The 25,632-nt window shown below is 31.6% G+C and overlaps 1 long non-coding RNA gene across 1 annotated transcript in view; it reads left to right on the top strand.

The window, feature by feature from the left end:
- LOC110991524 overlaps positions 1-25,632 on the top strand; it is a 98,341-nt gene that overhangs the window by 14,565 nt on the left and 58,144 nt on the right. The window contains exon 2 of the long non-coding RNA XR_006751291.1: positions 16,501-16,526. This is a non-coding gene — a long non-coding RNA (uncharacterized LOC110991524). The remainder of the gene's footprint in view (positions 1-16,500; positions 16,527-25,632) is intronic.

Here is a 25,632-nt window from a genome sequence, read left to right as displayed (position 1 = left end):
ATTTTAGTATGAGGGTTGGTTTATCCTTGAGTTTGGGAAAAATAAAATAGGTCAAATGGCATTATTGATTGATGTCTAATGGCTAAGGGGCCTTCTACTTGTATAGCTAAAATTTCTTAAATTTTACTTATATAACAATTATAAAAATAAACATAACTTTTACACCATCACACAACACAGCCGAATTATGTACCACTTAGTGAAATAATTTGACTGATTTTTATTAATCCTTTTGTAAATTTTTGAACCTTTTTGTAGTTAAATGTATGCCATCTCTGGCTATATCTTCAGTGTAATTGTTTGTAATATATCATTTTTGTTAGGTGTAGCATTACGAAATAAAAAAAGTATGTAATGTAAATTAATAACTAAAAAGCCTTAATTGTTATGAATTTATATCACTACTGCTACTGATGCTATTTTTTAATAGATAGAGTGATTCAAGAGGAAGGTTTGTATGTATAATAACATCCATTAAATAGTGGAGAAGTACTTTTATTTTTGAGGTTTCTAATGTGATGTCGTAAATAATTACATTTTTTCCGCTTACATTGTAAACGCAGGCTGAACCCTACGAGTATTATTAAATTAATGCATTAAGTATTGTACACATTGAAAAGGTCTACAGAAAAGTCCGTGACGGTATATGTCTATCTCTTATGGATAACCCACATTTTTATTTACAACGTTCACAGATTTTCTATAGTGTATTTAGTATCAGCATTGCACCCGTGCGAAGCCGGGGAGGGTCGCTAGTTTAATATATAAAATAAATAGTATATATTATAGCTTGTGTATAGACCAGACGGCGTAAGACAAGAATATCCCTGCTTGCTTATAAATAAAAATAATCAAAAAATAGATACACAGATACGCTCTTGGCGTATCTGTGTATCTACAAGGGTTGTAGAATTGTGGCGCCACCGTTTATATGCTCACAACAAAACAAAAAAAACTCCACCGCAACGCCACAGTAACTTTGTTGTTAAAGTTGCAAACACATTTGTATTTCCTAATCTAGTTTGTCTTTTGTTTTTATTGTACAAATTATTTTCTCTTTCATCGTTGTAATGATGTTGTGCACACTTGTCATTGATGTCTAGCGTATGTATGTCGTGTGTTGTCTGTGTGTGTCCTTTCGTTAGCGTAAGCATTAATAAATCATACGTCCTTGGCGGAAGTGAATCCTGACAGAAATAGCTTTTCTTTTTCTATCATTCTTGTTTAAAATGAGTTACGATATTGTCGTAGTCATGATGCAATTAAATAATTTTCTAGTGACGTCAACTGCAATGTAGCAATTTTTCTTCCAACCTTATATGTTCATAAATCTATTATCATAACAATATATCGCCAATTTCTTGTAGTTTAGTCGAGAAATCTGTTATTTTGTTTATCGATTGTGGCTGGCTGCCTGCTACAGATATGTTGTAAGTGGAATCTATGGTCATAAATATATGATTTATAGTTTTATTCCACACGTTTCTTGTTTATGAGATATGTTCTATCAAATTCTAAAAATAAACGCTCTCTCTGTCTCTAAAATTACTCTAATGTTTTGTTGACTTAGCGTCTACATAGGTATGCCCTAACTAATATGTCTTAGGTGCCATCAAGGAAAGAGCATCCCAGTCACCTAAAGAACAACAGAGAACCCGTATGAATCTGGTATCACTGGTGTCCATCGTGGATTGAAGCTTTAAACTGACCCGCACGCTCCGTTGATCTTTCAAAGTGTCCCACAAAGAGAGTCCCACATAAACAAAAAGATTTTAATCACACTCCTCGTGCAGGTTTTTTGAAGACGGTTTAAAGTTACCGTAACTTAGTGTTCAATGTAAGTTAAAGTTTCCCTAACACATACTATAAGTAACAAGCATTTGTTATAGGCATAGCAAGCATATGTTATAAAATTATCAAGGTGATTAAGATAGTCATTAAGAGTTGTGCCTAGATTTATTCATGTGGACGGTATTTTATAACGATATTAATCAACCGCTGAACAAATTGTTGCAGTTGACACCTGTAATGACTATCAAATATGAATTTAGCGCTTCTACATAGAAAAACACACAAATACATTATTGCATGTATATTAATTGTATGTAAGATGGGATTTTGTCATTAACTATGTCTATAACATGGAAAGCATTTTTCTTCAGTGTAAGTTTACAACGTAAGGACAAAAAAATCTGTGTGTAAATTGTGTTTCAATAAATTAAAAAATACTCATTCACAAACTGTCAAAATTAAAGAGGAGAAACATAAACAAATCCATGATTTCATCTTAATTTGAGGGATCTTATTTCACGGGTCTGTTCCTCTGTCATTAAGTTCAACATAAAAAGTTATAAATCCATCATGAACTTAATTTTATACCGTCTCAAAGGACTCATTTGCCTTGGAAATTTTTCTTCCATTTATTATTTAAAAGTGGTTTATGGTTACTGAATTGCTTGCGTTAACAGAAACAACATGCGATATGTTGTAATTGTAATTTATGATCATAAATAATATATATTTTATATATATATATATATGTATTTTATATCATCAACATACTAAATTTTTATACAATTTTGAGATTTATAACGCGGATGCATTTTTTTTCACCTTGGGTAACCTTATTGTAGTTTTAATAGGGATCTTTATGATTGATAAACCCTTGATTTGAGAACTGGCAGTAAATGTAAAATTAGAAGCCAAATCATATAGGTACTAAATGTACCTATATGAATCAATGATTTGGAATTTGAATTCAAATGGTGAAAGAATTATTTAAATCAGATTACAGTATTTTTGAGCTATTTCATTGCAAACATACAAATCTTTCCTCTTTATAATATTCGTATAGATTAGCGGTGGGAATAAATTTGTCAACGCGTCTATGATGGCAGTGATTGTAACCGTAGATTGCTTTTTTAGATTAGTGTTATGATATATTACTTTAACAAAACCCATAAGCTATATATAATCGCTGTAAAAAACGATTTGTATTCCAAACGACATTTTTTACATAAAAAGTTCAATTCTCTAACCTGTACTGGGTCAAGCGATTGATAAATTATGTTCGCTTGACGGGATCCTTTGAAATATCGCACCCTGCTTGATTATTCAACCCGACCTCACAAGTACCTTAGCTGACATATTGTTGAATATTCTGTCGATGTATATGTAGTATATACACCTTTCTATACAAATTTGATTCCTTGGAAACACGCTCTCGTTACTTTGAATTCTTGTAAACTATTACATTATTGCTTGTGAGTTAAAATGTATAGTGCAAAGAAATACATAATGTTATATATTACAAAGAAAACATGTATATTATAATAGATATTTTGTGTTTTGTATTTAAAGACCTTTAAACAAATTATTTCCAAGACGATTTTGTTAATGCAATGATGGTATTGAACACATTTATTATTAAAAAAATTGTTACTAATAAATATTTGTAATTGTTGAAAGAAAAAATTGAAAGGATATGAGGCAGAATTGAGACTTATTTGAGCAAACAGTGTTGGCCTATTTCCATTGGCAGAAGGCTCGCAAGTGTGTTGCTGGCTTTTCAAGAATTGGTACGTTCTTTTCTTGAAGGACCAGGAGTCGAATTGGTTCGGAAATACTATAGTGGACAGCTGTATCATCTACATCTCCGTATGGCATGCACACGACTTGTTTTTTCAGGGAAAACAAATGATTATGAAACAGTAACAGTTCAAGTTAAGTACATACACACAGTATTGCTTAGACATTATATATGCTATATGTACAGATAACGTCCTAAAGCTTCACGCCCTAATTAATTATAATTATATGTCACATTAGCAAGTCAATTGCGATCGATAAGTCTTAGAAAGTAGCTTCAGGCTGTGATGTAGAATAGAGCCTCTTGACATTGAGCGGGGCCGTGCATTTCACTCGAGTGCTTTGCCGTGTTCGAGGGCTAGGTTGATAATGTATCTATATCAGAAACATGTATTGAATTCTATATTTCAGATGTATCTTTACGTTCGACTCAAAGGACGTAATATCAGTGTATCATTACTAGCACACAGTTTTAATATAATATAACAACTGGTTCTACATAAAATCGTTTAACTCCCGGTGGGTCTTCTTTTAGAGTTACGATCTCCCAATAATCCACGTAAGGGGGTACTCCTCAAAGGTCGGCAACGCACCCACAAAAAATGGGCTTCTCATTACTAGCACGCAGTTTTAATATAATCGCATCGTTGTAGATAAAATCGTTTGACTCTCGGTGGGTCTTCTTTTAGAGATACGATCTCCAACTACTCCACGTAAGGGGGTACCGGGTACCTCAAAGGCATCCACTAAAATGGGCTGCCATTTAAAGATTTCGTTATTACTTTTTGTACATATTTTATATGGAAAGCTCGTCGTAAAATTGTAAATAATGTTATATAATCTATAGGATATTGTAAAATGTCAAACTATATTTTGATCATCAATTTAAAAAAAATTGTGTAGTTAAATTGTAATCCATAAAGCTGGGAAATGGATGTTTTGCTTTCGATGTTTTAAAAGCTAGATCTATCAATGTGTAAAATTGCCAGCAGTATGATCACAATTTTCCAACGGTTGCGAAATGGAGTGTCATTCGGTATTTACAATTTTATTGGACTTTATTTATTTCTGCTTTTTGAAGTAAAGCTACTTTATCGGCTTCGGAAAAAAAATTACCGCCACATGTATGGTTACGCGTCACAATTATCCGTTTCGCGCCATTTTTTCTTATCACTACCACGCTTGATTCGAAGAAATTCGAAGCCATTAGTAACAAAAATATACAATAACGATTACAATGACAGTAATGATTCCAAATAATATATTTTTTATAGAACAGGGGGCAAACGGCCAGGAGTCTCACCTGATGTTAAATGATACCGCCGCCCATGGACACTCTAAATGCCAGAGGGCTCGCGAGTGCGTTTCCGGCCTTTTAATGAAAAATAAAACCTCTAATTCTGTAAAAATTTGTTAAGTATTTGACAAAAAATATTTAATATATTTCAGAATTTATATTTAGTTTTTTTTTATTTAATTTAGAAAATCTCTATTTTACCTTTATCGAACCAATTTCTGTAAAGATGCATATAGATCATTTTTCGAAAAATAAGGTCATACAGAAATTTCACTTCTTATGTGTAAGCACACATTTTTTTCATTATAAATACTCTATTTAATTTTGAACTTACAACACAATATCTGAAAAACTGATATACTAATAATTTTTATCTCCAAAAGCAAATCTACATGTTGTGCAAAAGTCTCTTTGAGCCTTTAATTAATTCTGAGACTGGCTTGTTATTATTAGTTGTATATGTCTTTTTTACGTACTGTTTTAGAAATCCTTTTATAATATAATGAATGCTGTGTACAATATATGGATTTTATTTCTTTCGAGCGAAGTTATAGCTTGTATCGATCCTTTAAAATGGATACATAAAGTACTCAACTCCACCATATAAAAAATTAAATAATAAAATAAAAATCCGATAGAGTGCACAGATAATATTTCGTCTTGTTTTAACATCGATCATTCTCTACTAGTATACTTACTGCACCTACTTCTGGTGTTCCAATCAATATAATATCAGTATATTGCCATTCCAGGCTGCTCGCAGGTGCATTTTTATCTTATGAAATATTTTCATAAAGCATTTACTGGAATTCAGGAAATACTTCAACGGCAAAATATGTAATATGTTTGAGTATCATATATATTCTTCGTTTATTGTAGAACGTGGAAAGGTGGCTATATTTGGGTTATTTTAAATTTAAGGAGCTATTTAAGATAAATTTATATAGATGAAAAAAGTTTTTTTCTCACAGTGGTTGCCTGGAAGAGATCGCTCGAAAGCGACAAGGCTACCAGTTGCCTTTCTTTTTATTTAATTATGTTTAATTTTTAAATTGTAATGCAACGAAGTGTTAACAAATAAATATATGTTTGGTCATGGCTCCAAATGGCTACAGATTTAATGAGAATCTATATTACTGCTACTTCTAATTAATTTGCTATATTTGTTTTAAATATTGTAGTATTGTTTGAGTAGGTACCGAGAGTTTTTTACACCGGCTTTTTCTCTCGGCCTACACCCTGTCTTCTTTGCCTATGAGTAGGGATGCCTACAGTTTCAAATTTAATGACGTGGAATAAGTGATACCTTGATGATCTAATGTTACAAAATAAACGTATTTTTTATTAAACCTAATAAACATTGATCTGCTTCATAAAATTTTCACACTTCATTTGTTTTATTTACGCGGGTACAGTTTTGACAATTGACTGTTACAGCGCAATTTTTTCAGCTGCAAAAGCTGTTTTGTAGTTTTGTTTTATTTGCCCTACATTTATCAATTCTTTAAAATTCCATCTACCGTTTCCAGTGTTGGCTGAAGAGTTACTTGGAGTGTTGCCAAACGGTCCGTAATTACTATTGAAATCTCTAGAATATTATTTTATGTTCATTTCATGAGTGTACTTGCAACATTTTTAATTTGTAACATCGCGTATATAACCTGATTGTTATTAAGTAGTGTTAGTTAAACAGTTTTACTTTGCGAATGATTAATTATTTAAACATGTTTTAAACATTTTTATTTATTTACAAAAACATTGACCAGAGTGCAAAACATTGCAGACGAAAATATCAACTGGCTATTATAGACACAAAAAAAATAGAGAGAGCTAGACCTTTTGCCAGTTCAGAATTCAGAACAATATGTGCCCTTTTCAGACGGTTAGTCCTATCTATGGGCACTTGGAGTAACTGGGGATGATGTCGCTCCCATCCTTCCCATATAACTTTTTTTTTAAATGAGGCCCACATAACCAAGAATAGATAAGGTCGGATACGGGGCATGGTCAGTTCTAGGCCTCTTAAGAATTAATGATATCCTTATATAACCCTAACATACTACAGTCAAAACCGTTTACGGCGACATCGGCTGTTACGACTATCGGTTTTTACGACCAAATATAAGTAGTATATCTACAATCATTAAAAAGAGTGGCGGAGAGTTTATTGCCAGTTCTTCTCTTCTGTTCTACGCCCTTGATTTGAGAACTGGCAGTATGTATATGTTAAATTAGAATCATTTAATGTATATTTCTTTTTTTGACGTTCACAAGTGTTACATATATGAATAAATTATTTTTGTTTTTTTTTATATTGTATATTATTATATATATATATATATATTTGTTGCGCTTAAATCATTACAGTTTTCTGATGTTTGCAATGCAATGGTTGCAATTTGAATAAATACACAGCTTTGCTCATTTACATTACGACCTCTGTGCTCATTAGCATGCATGTTACGCTTAAGGTGCTTTTGACCTGAGCTTTCTTGAAAGCTACAAATATATAAGTACAAATACGCTGTCTCTTAAAGTAGCAAAATGTATAATTTGTATAAGTGATATTTTTGCTTAAATGATTGCTATTGCTGATCTACTATAGTGAATCAAAACTTTCTAGATTTTTCTAGAACTTAGACGTGTATTCAGAAAGCTGAAATGGGATTTATAAAACTTTCAAGAGAGACACCCTCAGATATTGGAAAATTGAAATTTACGTAAATTTTCTTCCTTTAAACAACTTTTCCGGAGTCTGAAAAGATTTTTGGGCTTTTTCACAACGTGGAACAGTTTCATGAAGCCCAATTTTCTGCTCTTTTCCTTAGTTTGGTGATGGAACTTTCTAGATTGACCTTTATAGGTGCGATAAAGATAAAACATCAGCTACTTAATACCACTCCTGCCTAGAAAGTCATGAAATATCGTTCACGCTAATTTCTAAGATAATAGCGGGCCGAAACGCTACCATTCAATAAATATAAATCTAGTTATAAGTGCGATTCCAAGACATTGAGTACTGTGAAAGTGTGCGGAATTCGAGTAATTAATGATAGTGTTTTGTAAGTTTAAGGGTCTGTAACGCGTAATTTGTTTATTATTAGTTTAAAGAAATTAATTTTAAATTAATTTAAAACAAACCCTTAAAGATACGTTTACGATACCCTTGCTCTTAAAAATGATATTGAATCAAGGCGAGTTGGATGTTGTTGTCTTGATATCCGTAGCGCTGATATTAGCGCATTATATCCGAAAATAAAATACTCTTTATTAATCAAGATCCCTGTAAGTATTGCTATGGAAGTTCTTCAGTCTTTCTCTGCGGTATATCATCATATAATCATGAACCCACTTATAACACGTCACTAACGACGTAGCACAGAGAGTCTGTAATTACACATAGCCTCTACGACGGCTACGCAGATATCAATTGCAATGCTAAATTGCTACGAGACTTCCGCGTGCTATCAAAACAATAAGTGTTTTAATGGTATAATTATAACTGATAATTGTGTTATACGTGTCTTAATTAATTAGCAAGATCTTAATTAATATTCAATTAGGACTAAGCAGAGACGTACTTTTAGATTTCTACCAACTTTAAATTTGACTTACACGACATTGTCTGTATAATATTTATTCATATTTTATTTATCATGATTTCACCACATTTTTAATGCAGTCTCTGTATGAAATATTTATCACTTAAATTGATCCATGGACGTTACAATTATATATAACTTATAATTATTAAATAAGAAATGGCATTCTAGCCTATTAACATCATATTATTTATTATGAGTATGTGTTATAATAATCACGTCTATTATTTGACATAAACACATTACAGTCTAACTTATTTTTTCAATTATAATGACGTGGCATGATAATATGGTATGGTAAAAATATAAAATGATGTAATATTCTGTTTTCCTTAGACCAGTTAGATTTGTCGCAGCTTTATATTACAAATAAAATAGCTCTTTATTTAAAATAATTAATAATAATTTAAACATTTTCAATTTGATTTAGTGAAGTCTATCTACGTTTGAGGGATAATCTATAGATTTTGTTGAATGGAAGCGCTTTCAATAGCAAGTGGGCGAACATCATCGCAGCTAAGCTCAGTCAATCGAAAGACGAATTAGACGGCTTCAGAAATGTTCACACTTTGAAGTAATAAATTGTATAAATTTATTTTATTTATTTTAAGTTCAATTGCAACACTTTAACGATGTCTCACATAACGTTATATTTTTGATGACAATCAAGTATACAGTTTTCATAATCCGCACAGGAATAATAATTAAATATTAAAAGTTGCAGTGTGTGTGGCAGTATACCATTAACGCTGACAACATTTCCTCGCTGTATTGCGATCATCGTTGAGCCCGAATAGCACCAGTTCTATGTTATACGTTCCATTAGTGCATAAACAGTAAAATATGTTTAAAAAAATATGGGGAGCACAAAAACTACGCGAACAAGACTTTTACTGACATTTCCAGTATGCGAATCTGTTGCTGGCCTTTGTAGAAGAAGTAGGCTCTAATTATGATACGGTAATACTCCTCGCAGTAATAAATACAGTACCATACGTTTGTATTTGTTTTTCTAAACATTATTTTTAATTTCCATACATTTATTTACCATGATTGATAACTAAATTTCATAAGAACGAAAAGTCGTAGTATTAATGTAGTTTACGAATAGGGTATCGACTCGTTCCAGACATGGCATTATTGTATACGAATCTATTAAATGAGCCTGTATTATCAACGTTAACTATATAACGTTGTATTTTTTTTAACTTGACGATGGCTTATATTTTTAGTAATTTTCCACTTGTATGCTCACTGTGAAGTATGGAGCACATCTTATATACCCCATTTCGCGTTCATTCAACCGATCTAGGAAAGGTTTTAAAAATAAATTTACACCTTGTTTTTATGTTTTGAATCCTTAAAAGTGCCATTTTACATAAACATTGATGGCCTGTTTAAAAAGAATGTTATTAAAAATAAATAAATAAAAAAGCATTGATAAAACTATTGTTGCATTAATAAAATAAAAAAAACCTTTGTTAAAAAACCGAGATCTGAATCCAATATTGTGTATGAGTTATATGATATAATAAAAGTGTAAAGTTTGGTGGAGTATAAGAATAGATCTCTCATATGTTCAAACCTCGACAATGCACCAATAAATATTTCTTCCTATTAACGCAATTAACATAATGAAAAGAAGAAAAATATAGTGAGAAAACTCTTAAGTTTCGTCTTAAGTGTCTCGTCTTAAGTTTGATAGATCGATGACGAATTTGATGATGAAACAGTTGAAGAAATTAATAGTGCAATTATTATTGGCACAAGGAGGTATTGATGAGAGGAAAATTAAAGTGTTGAGAGTAATTGTTACGATGCGTGTGTACAGCGTCACAAAAAACTGACACCACCATCAATGATGTTAGCTTAGGTCAGTATTTTATTGCTTTTGTGATATTTAAATTTACTTTATTTAAATAGGTAATGCGTTATAATAAAACTTTCAATGTATTAATTTTTTTTCTATTGTTAGTCCTTTTGGCTACAAACGTTGAATAATATATTTATCTTGTTACGCCAAAGAAGTATAACTTCAAACACGTGTACACACACGATTTTTTTATACTAACCACAGTAATTTCCATGTTAAAAGCATTGAAAACTTAACGTATGCATTATTTAAATCAGTTTTATAACTTTAGACGGAAAAACTATGGACAAAAGTTTTCCAACGAGAAAACTGAGCTGAATATCGCGAGATTAAAGTTTTTACATCATGATATTGTACAACAAACTATATTTTATATCATCCGCTGTTGTTTTCACGCAAAAACTTTAGTAAAACTGAATTATTTTAAACGAACTTTATACATGATTAATTTATAAAATATGGCAAAGCTATTTAACAAATCTACTAATATCCTTTCATTTTAAATAAAACATTCTGTATGTGATCCAAACAGATATTTTTTAGATATTTTTAAGATTCGCTGAATAACAAAATACACAACCTTTCTTCATAAAGCTACTTAATATTTAAGAGAACAATAAAGCGGAATAAATAAATGCTTTGTTTTGTTTAGGTGTAATTTATAAGATGGAATATCACCTGCGAGGACGAATGAACGAAATAACGAATAAATGAGCCATTAGAAAGGTTATTATTACAAAGCTAACAGCTATTTAATCTTTTTTCACTTTTCTAATGTTCTAAGATAATTTTAATGAACACATAATTTAAAAGTAATGCTTTGGAATGGCGATCACATTTGTTTTGTCTTGAATATTAGGTGTCGTTTGCTTGATATTTAATTTCAATTTTCTTTCTTTTTATACTATGATTTCTGTTCCATAAAAAGTTAACGTCTCTTTCAGTGAGACTGTGTTAACGCAGTAATGGAGAGAGACAAAGGAGTAGTTTATTTGGCAAAATTAGATTTCTGTTTTATGAATAAAACTTACTATCGCATACCGTGCGATCGGTATCTTCTATCTATTATCCGTGAAACCTCTGTATCCCTAAAAACCTCATGAGAAGACACCCACTGATTATCTTTTAATATAGGTAACGTGCAGAAGGCTCATATATGTGAAGTGATACCGCCCCGCTGCCCATGGACACTCTTTATGCCGGCTCGCAAGTGTATTGCCGGCTTTAAGGTTCCTTAGTCAAACTGGTTAGGGAATACATCAGTGGGTAGCTGTTTCCACATAGTGGAGGTGCGCGGACTATAGGCGTCGTTATATATATGTTATATATGGCCTTCGCTGCTATGACGAGCGACTTTGACTTTATCCCTACTCCGTGGCCGACCGTCACGCGACATGCAACACACAGACGAAAAAGTTTGAGACGATGTAAAATACGTTTATTTTTTTGGAACATAAGATCTTCTAGGTATCACTTAACGTAATAAAAGTTTCACTGTAAAAAATAAAAAAGTGCACTGCAAGAATTAATATATAATAATAAAAACTTTATTCATAACAGAACTATGGTTGTGACAAAATTCATCAATCCTCAGTGTGGGAAACTGGGCAATCCCTGTGTTGTGGGAAACTAGATAACAACTATTCCGTGGTTTTATGTTTAAAACATGTTTTAAGTAGTTCTTGTGCTACAACTAATCAAATACAAATTGTATAAGACATTAAGAATGCGTGAATGTGTGAGTATGTAAATGGGTTTGTGTGCGTATGTGAGTGTAGCTGAGTTTTAGTTTTCGGAACTTCAGAGCTAAAATACAAAAGGTTATTAAATTAAAAGTCAAAAAACTTTAACGTAATTTGCCTAAACGCCACCTAAAAGCCGCCTAAACGCTGTAAAATATCCAAACAGCCCATAAGGATCTTACATAGGTGTAAAATCCGGAAAAGTTTGCCACCAAAATCGTAAATTACGCATTAAAATTCCCCCATGGGACTTGGACGTGACACTATTAAATACGTGCCATCACTTCGAATCGGATTCAGCTATTGAAGTTTTTTCCTTAAAAAAACCTACTTTGCATACATTGTGATTCCTTAAGGAAACCGGCTTGCTTTAGAGTCCAGAGTTCCCCGAACTTTTTTGTGTCGCAGATACCATGCCATGTTTTTCTGTGTTGGGTAGACCACCTGATACGGATTCCCTGTAAATTTCTAACTGTAGTGAAGATTAGTGATAAAAACTTAAACTAAAAACACATGTTAATTTATACAATTATTAATTTAATTTAATTTTTTTTTTTTACAAGTTCAAATGTATTGCGACCACAAAGTGAATACCAACATCCTACAACTTACACAATTTTATAAACATAGTAATTTATTTACTTCATAGGTACCTTATAAATAATGTATATGTTTTGATATTATAGTATGATGTAAGTAAATAGGTACTATCAGTGTACGTGTTGAGATCCACTATCGTGGAACCCCATTTTCATTTAATGGACCCCCAACTTAACCTTTGTTAAATATGTCATAAGAATAGTTCTTAATAAGGGCTGTATTTAATTATATTATCTGTATAAGCAAAAACATTAGAGAAATTGGGTAGCAAAACCGCCAGTATATTATATTTTATATGAAGTGTCTAGAAAAGGCTTAATAAATGAAATAGTCCTTCGGGCAACATCGGGAGCATGTCTCTGCCAACACAAATGTTCTTTTTCCTTATAACATACATATATGACCCACTTGTATGATAATTTATTGCTTCCAATATATTCTCATAAATCTTAATACAAATAAATTGCCATACATACCTGTTACTTAGGCAAGATATTAAATAGTAATTGTTGGGGAAATTTAAAAACTTTATTTGTGTGTGCCGTCTCACCTCCCTCGGACAAGCAAAAATGTTGAGCCTCAAATATTTGGAGTATAGACTCTTGAGCCGTGGCATTAAGTTCAAAGGCACTAATTAAAGATTTATGTTGGCACCTGATAATACAGGTGACCCGTGTTTTCGTCGCTCAACGTATAAGTATCGCAATACAGCGAGAAAATGCTGCCAGCGTTAAAGGTACACTGCGTCAGGGACCAAACTTTTTTTTTATTTTTTTTATTCATTAATATTTCATTATTATTACTATGAAGGTTTATGTTGTAAATTTGTGTCGTGGAAATAATTATCATAATTTATTTAATACAAATATATTTTCATTTATGTTACATATTTTTGTAAAACAAAAAAAAACTTGGCGATTAAAAAGAGTGGCGGAGAGTTTATTGCCAGTTCTTCTCTTCCGTTCTACGCCCTTGATTTGAGAACTGGCAGTAAATATAAAATTAGAAGTATTAAATGTATATTCTTTTTTGTCGTTCATTGCGTTACCTATATGAATTGATGATTTTTGACTTTGATATACTTATGAAATATACTTATTTAACTAACCTTAAATTAGATATATTTTTAGTTTGTAATTGTATATAAATATTTATTAGATATAAAGTAATATGCAGAAAAGAACAGACTGTGATAGGATACTAAATATGTAATTTATATTCTTGGTAATAGATAGCTTAGATACTTATTTATTGTTCAATAAACTCTTTCTTATGTTGTTATGTACTTACTTATATTGTTACTGTTATAATTATTGTTCTCCTACAAATTATCGTAAATGAGTTGTTTGGGATGGCTTCCAACTAATTACTGAATGCTTCTCGTTTCCGCCATTTAATTACATCTCGAGGCACTTCCGTTACATTAACCCCAGTATAATGTACATTTAAACTACACAGCATCCTATCATCCCATTTGTCCCTGCTTCCAGAAGAACGCGTTTAGCTAAAACTCATCTATATCCAGATTGAGCATTCTGATAACGAGGTCTGGATATCTATAGGTCACACTTGATTTTAATTGAAAATTAAATGATTTTCCTTTAGGTGGATAAGTAAATAAACCGAGCTTAAGTGTTACTCAGTTGTCAGATATTAAGGAATTGATGTATATTATCCATCAATTTTTTTTCTTTGATTATACAGATTGCTTGGAAGCACAGGCATTTATGAAAGCCGTTGCATAGTACGGGCTGAAATTGAATTTCTGCATCGGGTGATAGCCGCCATATTGGAATCTTGGATCGTAACTTTGAAGTTATATTATATTTTGTAGAAAACTGTTTTGGCATAAAGACTATATAACTTCAAGTATTGTGCGACAATACAATAAATGTTGAAATCATTCAGAGACACAATCACATGAATATTTAAGCACTTATTTCATTTCTTGGAATACCAGAACCATCCAAAATTCCACTTACAGTGGAATCTCTATAACTCGAACCTTGTTAAGTAGAAATCCTTAGTGATTGGAAAATCTGGCATTCCCTTTCGCTGAAAACATAAATACGCGGTATCTCGAATTATTTAGACTTATTAACTCGAACAAAACTTTATTCCCCTACGTATTGATAATACATATATAACTCGAAGATCAAAAAGGAAACTCCGTAAGTCGTAGTTGAAATATAATGACGTCTTAATTGGGATTCCCCGAAATAATAGAAAATTAATGTTCGGGTTCGGGACTACTTCATTCAAATGTAATTCGTTTTCATATGTAAATTTAAACTACAAAATGTAAGTTGAAAAGTAATTCGATTTCAACTCTACAAATTGAAAATAACACTTAGAAATCGTGCCTTTTAAAGTCGGAATTTCAGTAGTAAAATCATATGTTAAAATAATAATAAAGTTCTTAATTCAAATCTCTAACTCGTTTTTTTGCATTTCCCTTGAGATTCGAGTTATAGAGATTACACTGTATTTTATACATGATTTCACTTTTGAAGTGAAACTTCTTTAGAATCGTTGTGATTTCAAACCGGATGCAACGAAAAAGCGACAGTAAAAAGAGACAGAAACATTAATTCATATGATTTAACGTGGGAGAAAATGAGATAGATAAACTTCTTTCGAATCGTCGTGTTTTCAAACCGGATGCAGCGGTAAAGAGAGACAGAAACATCAATTCATCATATGATTTAACGTGGGAGAAAATGAGATAGCAGGCATTATACAGCCTCTCTTTACTGCCGCTTTTTCATTTGATCGAATTTCAAACTTTCGATGTTTTAGTTTTTCCCAAATTAAAAATTTATATTAAACTTATAAATTAAAATTTATCATTAAAATATACTGTTTTAAAAGAACACACACATTTAGATAATGGAAAATGATTAATTTATATATGATTAATAATAAAAAAAATGTTTTTGAAGGTTTCACTTCTACCATGTGTGAATTGCACATATGTTTTTTTTAAATTTTAAAAGAAGAGTGTAGAGCGTCTGTCTGTTATATTTCCAAATCGATTCAGGCAAAAGAAAAGAGGGACTATCAGACCACAAAAAACATCGCCATGTAACTTAGATTTTTCGCTTCCGTATTAGAAATTTCTGAAAGCTGTCTCGACTACACTTGTTCTAATACTGAAATATGTTTCAGCCTCCATTCCATACCATTATATTTACAATGAACAATTTCTAATGAAATTTGTAATCACATTTCAATATGCTGAAAACGTCTATAACTAGTGGGAAAAATGAAAAACATTACAGTCAACCCGTCTACATAATAAATCGTTTATTTGCTAAGAAACTGCTACATTCCCCTGGATTAATTATAGTAGTAGTAATATACCAAAGCATTGGTGGCATTTAATAAAACATTTTTAAATGAACCTTTTTAAATAGTGAAAGAACCTTCTGAATATAGAACGGTGACTACGGCTATTAATTAAAAAGAAAAAGCTTACTACAGTAGAATAATATTAAATTACACTGGTTTTTATATTATACTTTCAGACTGTATGTAATTAGCGAGGTTTTCATGTCAAAGGGATATTTTATTAATATTTAACGCTAATACTCCATTCTAAGCTACTTTGGACGTGGATAAAAATTATATTCTGGTACAGTAGGCGTACCTGATGTTAGTTGACCACCGTTTATTATGGATGTTCTAGGCCAGTAAACTGGTCAGTGCGCTGCAGGTCATTTAATGTAGTAAAATTTAAAAATGGAACGCTATGAATTGAAATTAAATCAAATTGAATATAATTTTCTTTGTTTTCAGATCATCCGAGCTCCTACTATGTTCAGGTTGGTACGCTTCCGGTATATTTTTTATTCTGTTTTTGGATCGTAAGGACAAAACAACCATACATAAAGCAAGTGAAACGTCATCAGACTATGAATGTTCCATAGAAATTTCGACTTGGTCATTCTCATCTATTCTGATTTTGCCATTTTGACTCCTAATATTTCATACATACAAAGTCTATGAAGTATAAATTTTTAGTCATGCGTACGCTTTATTTAGTGTGTACATTTTCTTTATATATTAGGGCTGAAAAATTTGTAGTCTAACATAGAGGTTTTAGTTTTTAAATTAAAAACTTCAAGATACATCTTATATCCTTAAACGAGCAATTCTTGTATATATTATATAATTATATATAATTGGAATCTCGGAATCGGCTCCAACCATTTTCATGAAATTTAGTATACTGGGGGTTTCGGGGGCGATAAATCGATCTAGGTAGGAAACATTTATAGAAAATGTTATTTTATTCGTGTTTTATCAACTTAAACATAGAATTGTTCGTTTAAAGATGTCAGTCAACTAAAAACTTAAACATGAATATAATTATCTTTATTCGATAATTATATTCATATTTTATTGGTAGTGTTTGTTGCGTTTCACGACTGTCTGATAGCCTTATTCGTCACGAAATGCGAAGTTTCTTATTCGGAACTTTTATCTTCCAAATAATTTACTTGGGCAGGCTACCTCTAATTAATTTGATATATTTGTTTTAAATATTGTTTGATGATTTGCTTTTTTAAAAGAGTACCGAGAGTTTTTTACGCCGGCTTTTTCTCTCGGCCTACACCCTCTGTCTTTGCCGATGAGTAGGGATGCCTACAAGTTCGAATTGATTGACGTGGAATAAGTGATACCTAGATGATCTTATGTTCCAAAATAAACGTATTTTATTTTTATTTTGTGTTGCTTAGCTATTTGGTACTTTATCCATACATTGTAAAACAAACCCTTAATATAGCAAAGTAGTTAATAGACTCTTTAAGACTCTGAGTAAGACTGCTAAACGTTAATTTTTAATTACAAGAGTTTCCACAAACAAACATTACAAATATTCTGTTTGTATTATTCAGGACAAATGCTTAATCCACGGTTATGACCAAAACGCGTTATACAGAAAGGAGAGATTTTCGGTGACACGCTCTCTTCTGACGTAGGACTATGATAACAATTTGTTTTATTAAGGTAAGACGTTCAGAACTTTTCTGCATCATCCCTTCATACCTGTGTGTAGGACAGGACGTAATAATAATTTACTAGTTTAAAATTAACATAAAATCTTATATATAAAATTCTTGTGTCGCGGTGTTTGAGGTTAAACTCCTCCGAAACGGCTTGACCGATTCCCATGAAATTTTGTGTGCATATTGGGTAAATTGGTAAGGTAAAAGGTTTTTAGATAATTTTTTATTTTTTTTATCAACTGTATCAACAGCATTAAAAAATAGATACAACCCTAAATCTTCAACCCTCTACGATCAACCCCTATTTTTATGATAAATTATATACATCGCGAAAACGACGTTTGCCAGGTCAGCTCGTAGGTTTATAAATACTTACATCTTCCGTCCACTCAAGTTTCACTAATTAGAGTTCAGAACTGTTTACAGATCCGTTTAATCTCAGTTCTTAGTCTATTTGATTAAAGGACAGCTCTGGCTAGCTGTATCAAAAGATTTAATAAAACCGCTGCAGTTACTTCCGCCAGACTTCCATGTCGTTTATATATAACATCAATACATCAAAAACTAAAATATTATATATTTAATATGTTTTATATGGATTGTATACATTTATTTTCACTGTATCATCTTTCTAACAAATATTATATAACGAAAAGGTATAAACAAAGATACACCAAACTTCGCAGTGAAGGGAATTTATAATCTTAAGAGGTAATTAAAAGTTTGTAAGATAACGTATATGTACGGGAGTCTTGTTTACGTTTTAACTTTGCTTTCTCACTTTACGCTTTACTACGAAGGCCAGAATTAAGATTTCTTCGCTTAAGTTTCTAGCAAGCAATTTAGCGTACAATTTTCTTGGTGCGGTGGCGACCCGTTATGAATTATAATTTTCAAGCATTTTGTTAATCGTAAAATTTATATTAATTTGCAGATACTGATTGTTATAGTTTCAAACAATATTTAGTTTAGTTCAATATGTATATTTAAAAAAATCATTTTCTAAAAGCGAATATATTTGATTTTTTTTATATAGTCAAGTTTACCAAATCATCTCTCTCTCTCTCTTTAGTCGGCAGCTCATGTCTGAGCGTCGAGGTCAGCAACGAAGCATCTACAGCTGACTATCTGCTCCATGATCTGCTATCTGACCATCGGTTTACCAAATCATACACAATACTATATCTACGGTTTATGTTAAACTCTTTTATCTAAAATGTATGACAGTTTTGTTAAACATAATGTTACGAAAAAAATTCAATTAAAATATATCTCACTCAATCTTCTACCGCATTTACCATGGAGTGTGTTCAGAGGAGATGTTCAGATCTGAACATCTCCTCTGAATACCTGCAACTGAGTTTCATCATCCTACATCGAGGCATAATACGAAATTCCACCCGTATCACCTCGACGTCTGCCGTTCCACATCTGAGCATTTTTCTAGGCAGTTTTTGCCGCGCACCACCACTTTGTGGAACCAGCTGCCCACTGAAGAATTTATCAACCAATTCGACTTAGGGTCCTTCAAGAAAAGAGCGTGACAATTCTTAAAAGGCCGGCAACGCACTCGCGAGCCCACTGGCATTGAGAGTGTCAATGGGCGGCGGTATCACTTGACATCAGGTTAACTTCCTGCCCTGCAAAATATATATATATATATATATACAACATCTATAAAATACAAGAATTTTATTAGGATTTGGATAGGCATTTAAAAATGCTTTCTTTAAAATCGATAAATATTAATTTAACCAATACGTGGTGTAATGCTTACATCTCTTTAAGATTTCGGATTAAATTTATTGCGGATTAAAAAGGGTTGCGGAGAGTTTATTGCCAGTTCTTCTTGTTCTACGTCCTTGATTCATCTGGGAGTTAATGAAATTACGAGCATTTAATATGTATTTATTTATAGACGTTCATAAGTATACATTGTGTTATATAAATTAATACATGATTTTACAACAAATATATAATGTTCTTATATTTAACACGGACATCTTAGCGCAAAATACAACCAGCCAAGATTGTATTTCTATAATTAATCACATCCGTATATCTAAGGAGGAGGAGTTCTCTGTATATCTAAGGAGCTTATCCTTAGATATACAGAGAACAATATAGTCTTCATGACCAACTCGTGCTTAACGTGGTTAAGGCCTGGCCTTTGACCCCAAGAGATTGTGTTATATGAAATAATATTCTATACTGTGAGTCGATTCATACATTTAGTTCATATAAAATTTAAACATTTTGCCTGATAGATTTGTGTGCCCGTTGAATACACGAATCAACAGATATTTATTTCTATTTGCGCAATTAATACTTGCTCGTCTAAGGTTTTCGTTCCGCAACTGAGTTTTTTAAGGCGGTTTTTGGCGCGCACCACTTTTGGAACCAACTGCCCACTGATTTATTTCAAAACGAATTTGACTTAGGCCGAGCATTGAGAGGGCCCATGGGCGTCGGGGCGGTATCACTTTACATCGATGAGCCCTATGCCTGTTAGCTATAATAAAAGATGTGTATATATATATAAAAAAGACCAGTGGAAGTCTCCCCATAGAGTTTGGGAACTTACAAAAATTTCACCGATCATTACACGAAAATTTATTCACTATGAGAATTTTAATTTAACAGTTGTATGCAGTAGGTTAATGTTTAAATAACAAAACTGGAACAATATTTCAATTTTAAAGTTAAAATAAATATAATTTTGCTTCGATTAACTTACATATTATTAAATTATCTTAATGTAATTTCATACGAACATTTTATTAGACAATTACCCCTTTATGCGCGCCCTTTGCCACGCATGTTAAACGAAGCGTGGGATTATGAAAGAGGCCGACTATTATGAATCTGAAAGCTGAAATTTCAAGTCAATTTGTATGAAGATATGTCACATACAAAAAGTTACTTATATATTAGCTGCATTTAAACTCGGCGAAGGGAAAAAGTACAACAAATATTTTTAGGCTAAAGGCTCATTGTCTTATTATGTATGAAATTTCACGTGTAAATTAATAATAATAAAAATACACACAGGTAATAGTACATATATTTTATATTTATAGCCTTATATCAGATTAAATATATATATTGTTTTTGTTGTCTATGATAAATGATTCTGTGTGCCTACTAGCAAAGGCCTTAAAGTATCGGTACAAGTGTTTGTGAACTGTTGATTAGTATAATTTTCGTAATAGTGCATAGCATAGGCGTAAAAAATGTATTATATTATTAATCGTTGCAAAAGGCTTTCTATAAATGCCCATTTTCATCCGTTTTGCACAAAACATAAGTTCGAAATGTTGTTTTATTACGTCTTCTAAAAACATCATGGCTGACTTGGCAGCCGTAAATCTCTGCAGCGAAGAATTTATGGGATCGCAAGCTTATCTGCAAATAAACCCAGAACAAAGTATTCGATTTAAATTTACCATAACACACATAATACAAAGCTGATAAAATCCTATATAGCTTTAGAAGCTTTCCTCAGGAATGTTTTCCCAAAGAACCTTTGGATAATTTAGATTTTAGAGCTTTTGTTGTATTTATTTAAACCCAATCGTTAATACTACAAGAGAATTATCTAGGATTATAAATACTTTCTAAAACCACAATTTAAATATTAATAAAAAAAAGAAGTATAGAAGAAAAGTACTAATTTTCATCTACAGTACAGTATATAATTTTAATTCTCATTTCCGTAGGTTCAAATATAGGCTACAAAATACTTTTGCGTGTGAGATATATTTAGTTGCACAATGGCTGAATTCACAAGAATTGAATTATTACTAAAAAATTACATAAAGATTTAAAAAATCACGATTGCCGTTGCGCACCTCTATGCAATATACACAGGTATGATTACGATACATTTCAGTACAATTATCAATTATATATCAAATTGGAGCTATTTTTACATTTATTATTATATATGTGGATGCTGTATTAAATCTAGCCGCAAATAAGGGTTGCTGGCTATTAAATAGAAGATAAAATCATTTGACAGACGAGAATAGCAATTGCTGGCGAATGCGACACATTTTTAGCAAATAACAGATACGCACTAATTCTTCAGCCGGATATCGTACTATTGATTCGGTAGCCGCGCTCAAAACCTGCGATAAAATCTATGCAATAGCTTAAAATACACAAAACAAATACAGTCTGAGGCCTTAGTAGAGTCTCTGGTTAATAATGTTGAAACTTTGCTATGACGTTTCAATCTTCAGAAGTAATGAAAAACTTCTTCAATATGTTGCCCTCAGTAAATAATATCAAGTGCACTAAAACACTTTACCGACAGTTTCATAAATTGAATTGTACTGGTTCAATGTTAACTAGATCTTCCACGAACCGCCGTTATAATATTATAAAGGAATATGTTGTTTTGATGTTTGAATTAACTATATATACCTTAACTAGAATTTTATAAGAAAAACCCGCGTATCTGGCTTTTTAAGAATTGGTGCTATCTGTTCTTTAAGGATCCTAGAATGATCACACACGTGATACAGGGTCTGCAGATGAAACTGCAGGAAATCCGTACTCCATGTGGGACCAAATTTGCGTGATGCTTTGCGACCTATAACCGTTAGTAAAGTACCGCCCTGCGTTTCTGGGCACGCCAAGATTCTTAGTGACAAGTTAAGGCATACATTCGTTATGCCACCACTAAGTATCCCGCTAGATGAGGCTTAAAGGAAATCGTCTCCGTGGAATTGCAAGTACATATAATTTTATATGTAATAATTTTATATGTCGCAGATTCAGAACGATCGGTTACAACGACATGTTAATTATTTAAAAAAACAATTGAGCGGCAACGAGAAAATTAAACTAAACCCAACAGAAATAACATATTGACAATTGACATAGGTTTTCGTGGTATTGCCATTCCAATAAAATAAAAATAATAAAAATTTATCACTTATGGTATCACTTATTCCACGTCATTAAATTCGAGATTTATTATATTTATTATAAAGACATTTTTACCAGAGACATTTTCATATACAAAACAATAGCCAGCAAGCTAGTTGCAAGTTGTACAAATTGTAGTAAAGAACAGTGTACCAGTACTTTTCGTTTCTACACAAAGATTTTTCTGTATGAAAACTATTATAACACATTAAAAATATGAGGTTTCTATATTCGTTCGGTGTTCTACTTTCCTACATAAATGAAATGCTGGAGGCAATGCTTCTGTACCAGTTATTGTCCTGATACGATACTGTTTTTACTGCGAAATTGTAATTCAAAACTTTGTTTATTTTTAATTCGTGTCTCATAATTTCTGTTCTTTTTTTGTAATAGGAAGCTCATATCTTCTTTCTTCTTCTGTTTATTATTCTTACTACTTCCCCGCGGTTTTACTCGCATATATACGAATCTTGTGGTTATGAAAAGTCTACTAATTCGAATAATAGATATAATTTTGTTATTATAAATGTTACTTAATTTTATTAGTTTTGAATTACTTCCTTTTAAATTATTAGATACACACTTACGAATATAACTTTTACATATTAAAATTCGTAAGATAATTTACGTAGCATACCCGATATTAGAAATTTAAAAACACACAGTTGAAGAGATTTGTTTGTAGAACTTTAGTATTTTAGAACAGTACTATACACGACATTTGACGTAGTTTTATTTTGTAGTTACAACTCAGGAGAGGCAACAAATATTTGCCTATAACAAATAAGGTTAAACATTATGTTGAAGATATTCATTTTACAACATTTTTTTTACAGTATTTTTTGTTCTATTTTGTTTGTTCTATCATTAATATCTCAGCTTCCACAGCGCACGCGATGACAGATTTTCATGAATAATTATTTCACACCTTGAGTTATATTGTAGCATTTTTATTAGAGATCCTTATTTTTATTGAATATGTGCAGCTTTCTAATAGTGAAATATTTTGCATCATGAATTGATGCAAATTATTTCACTATTAGAAAGCTAGTTTTTGTATGAAAACATTACAAACATACATACAAAAACTCAACTGAATCTTTATTATATTAATATAAATCTGTGCGCATCTAACATGCGTACGGTGAAGAAAAACATAGTAACGAAAATCTAATATTACACTTTTCTGTAGTACATTGACAGTACATATCTTTTCGTAGTGTTGTCATTTCAATAAAATAAATACACATATGTCAACTGACAACAATCGATTGAATGCAACAATCGACAAACAGACTTTGAAACATTGACAATTTACCATCCGTAAGATGTCTATGATATTTTATGTGCTCTAAGCTATAACTGAATTATAAACATTACATACGCGCACACCTATTTCTCTGACAGGATATTAATCACCATACACAAACTAATTACTCAAGTTTTCATATTCAAGACATGTTCAAAGTTAATCCTCATTAACTTAAATTACTTGAAAATCCGTCTAAGAAGTGAAAATCAGTCTCAACTTCGTCGAAAATGTATTAAGACAACGAACAGTTAATTTCGTAACAAATTACGACAACACCTTATAAATAGCGTGATTCGAATTAAATGGCTCTAGTACAAGTTGGTACTGAATAAACGTTCTTAATTATTGTGTTACAATATTGTTTACAGATTGTTTTAAGCTTTGCGATTCGGTCTTTGATCAATTGTAGACTCGACAAGCTTGACACTTCTATACTATAGACTATATACTCATAACAAACACATAAAGCACGCCTTCAATTGCCCTTTATTTGTATTTTTTTATACTAATCATGCATGCATGGGTTCGTTTTGATAACACTACATTTTTATGAGCACACCCCACATACACACCATCACGTACACACCCACACTTTTACATCATCACACAACACAACTAATTTAGGCTGAGTTAAATAAATTAAATCACAATTAGTCAAATGTATTAAATAATTTTTGTTTGTTTGTTCCCTTTTTTAAATATTTTTGCTGTTAAATGTATGTATCATCTATGTATTCCATCTTTGGCTATATTCTCAGTATATTTGTTTGTAATTATATATAATTTATGTTAGCTGTAGGAGTACTAAATAAATAAATTAATTACCGGGGCAGGTTTCACGTAGTCTACGAGAAAACGCTCAACAAAGGTTCCAACGGTTTTCCAGAAGCTAGAGGCAACTATGAACAGTTCATGAAAAATTATAACTATAAAATTAAATACCTTTTAACAAATTCAAAAAGCATTAAACATGCATGTTAGAGTGAACATAGTAGACTAAATTTGGGACGGCCCAAAAAAAAAATTAAGTTGTGTAATAAAATATTTCATTGTACTTAATGAGAAATAAAGTTCTTTTAACATTATAAACGATATAAAAATATTATGATTTTTAATATTTACTGAAGTACATTAAAAAACTTTTCTTCCATTAGCAACACGTCTCCTTCGTTGCTACCGTTAGAAAAATGATATTCTTCGTCTCTTTAAACGATATCGTTAGCACATCATGAGCCCATACTAGGCGCGAGCTCAACAAGGCAGCTATCAAGCACAGCGAGGCTTTAACTGTGTTTAATTTCTACATGTGGCTAACAGCTTTGAATATTTTATTGGATTTGTAGCTCGTTTATGTCGCGAACTAATTATAGTTCCATTTATATTTAACCAGATAGCTTATCCATTTTATTTTTTAATATTTTTTTTATAACTATAATTTTAAATCGATGTATTCTGTTTACATTCTCTTTTTTGAATAAAATTAAATCATTTTATTTGAATTATCACTATTTAGTGAATACAAAGAAAATGTTTATCTTCGGATGTATAGGCCAATCGTGTGGAATAGAGATAGATAGATGTAGCGCAAATGTACAATGAGCGTAACGGGACAATGAGTCATACTTTTTCGTGCTGACGTTGATTAGATGCTGTCAATATTTAAAAAGCTAG

The sequence above is a fragment of the Pieris rapae genome, chromosome 3 (genome assembly GCF_905147795.1).
Source record: "Pieris rapae chromosome 3, ilPieRapa1.1, whole genome shotgun sequence".
Classification (NCBI taxonomy): domain Eukaryota; kingdom Metazoa; phylum Arthropoda; class Insecta; order Lepidoptera; family Pieridae; genus Pieris; species Pieris rapae.
This window is presented reverse-complemented; position numbering and strand designations above follow the sequence as displayed.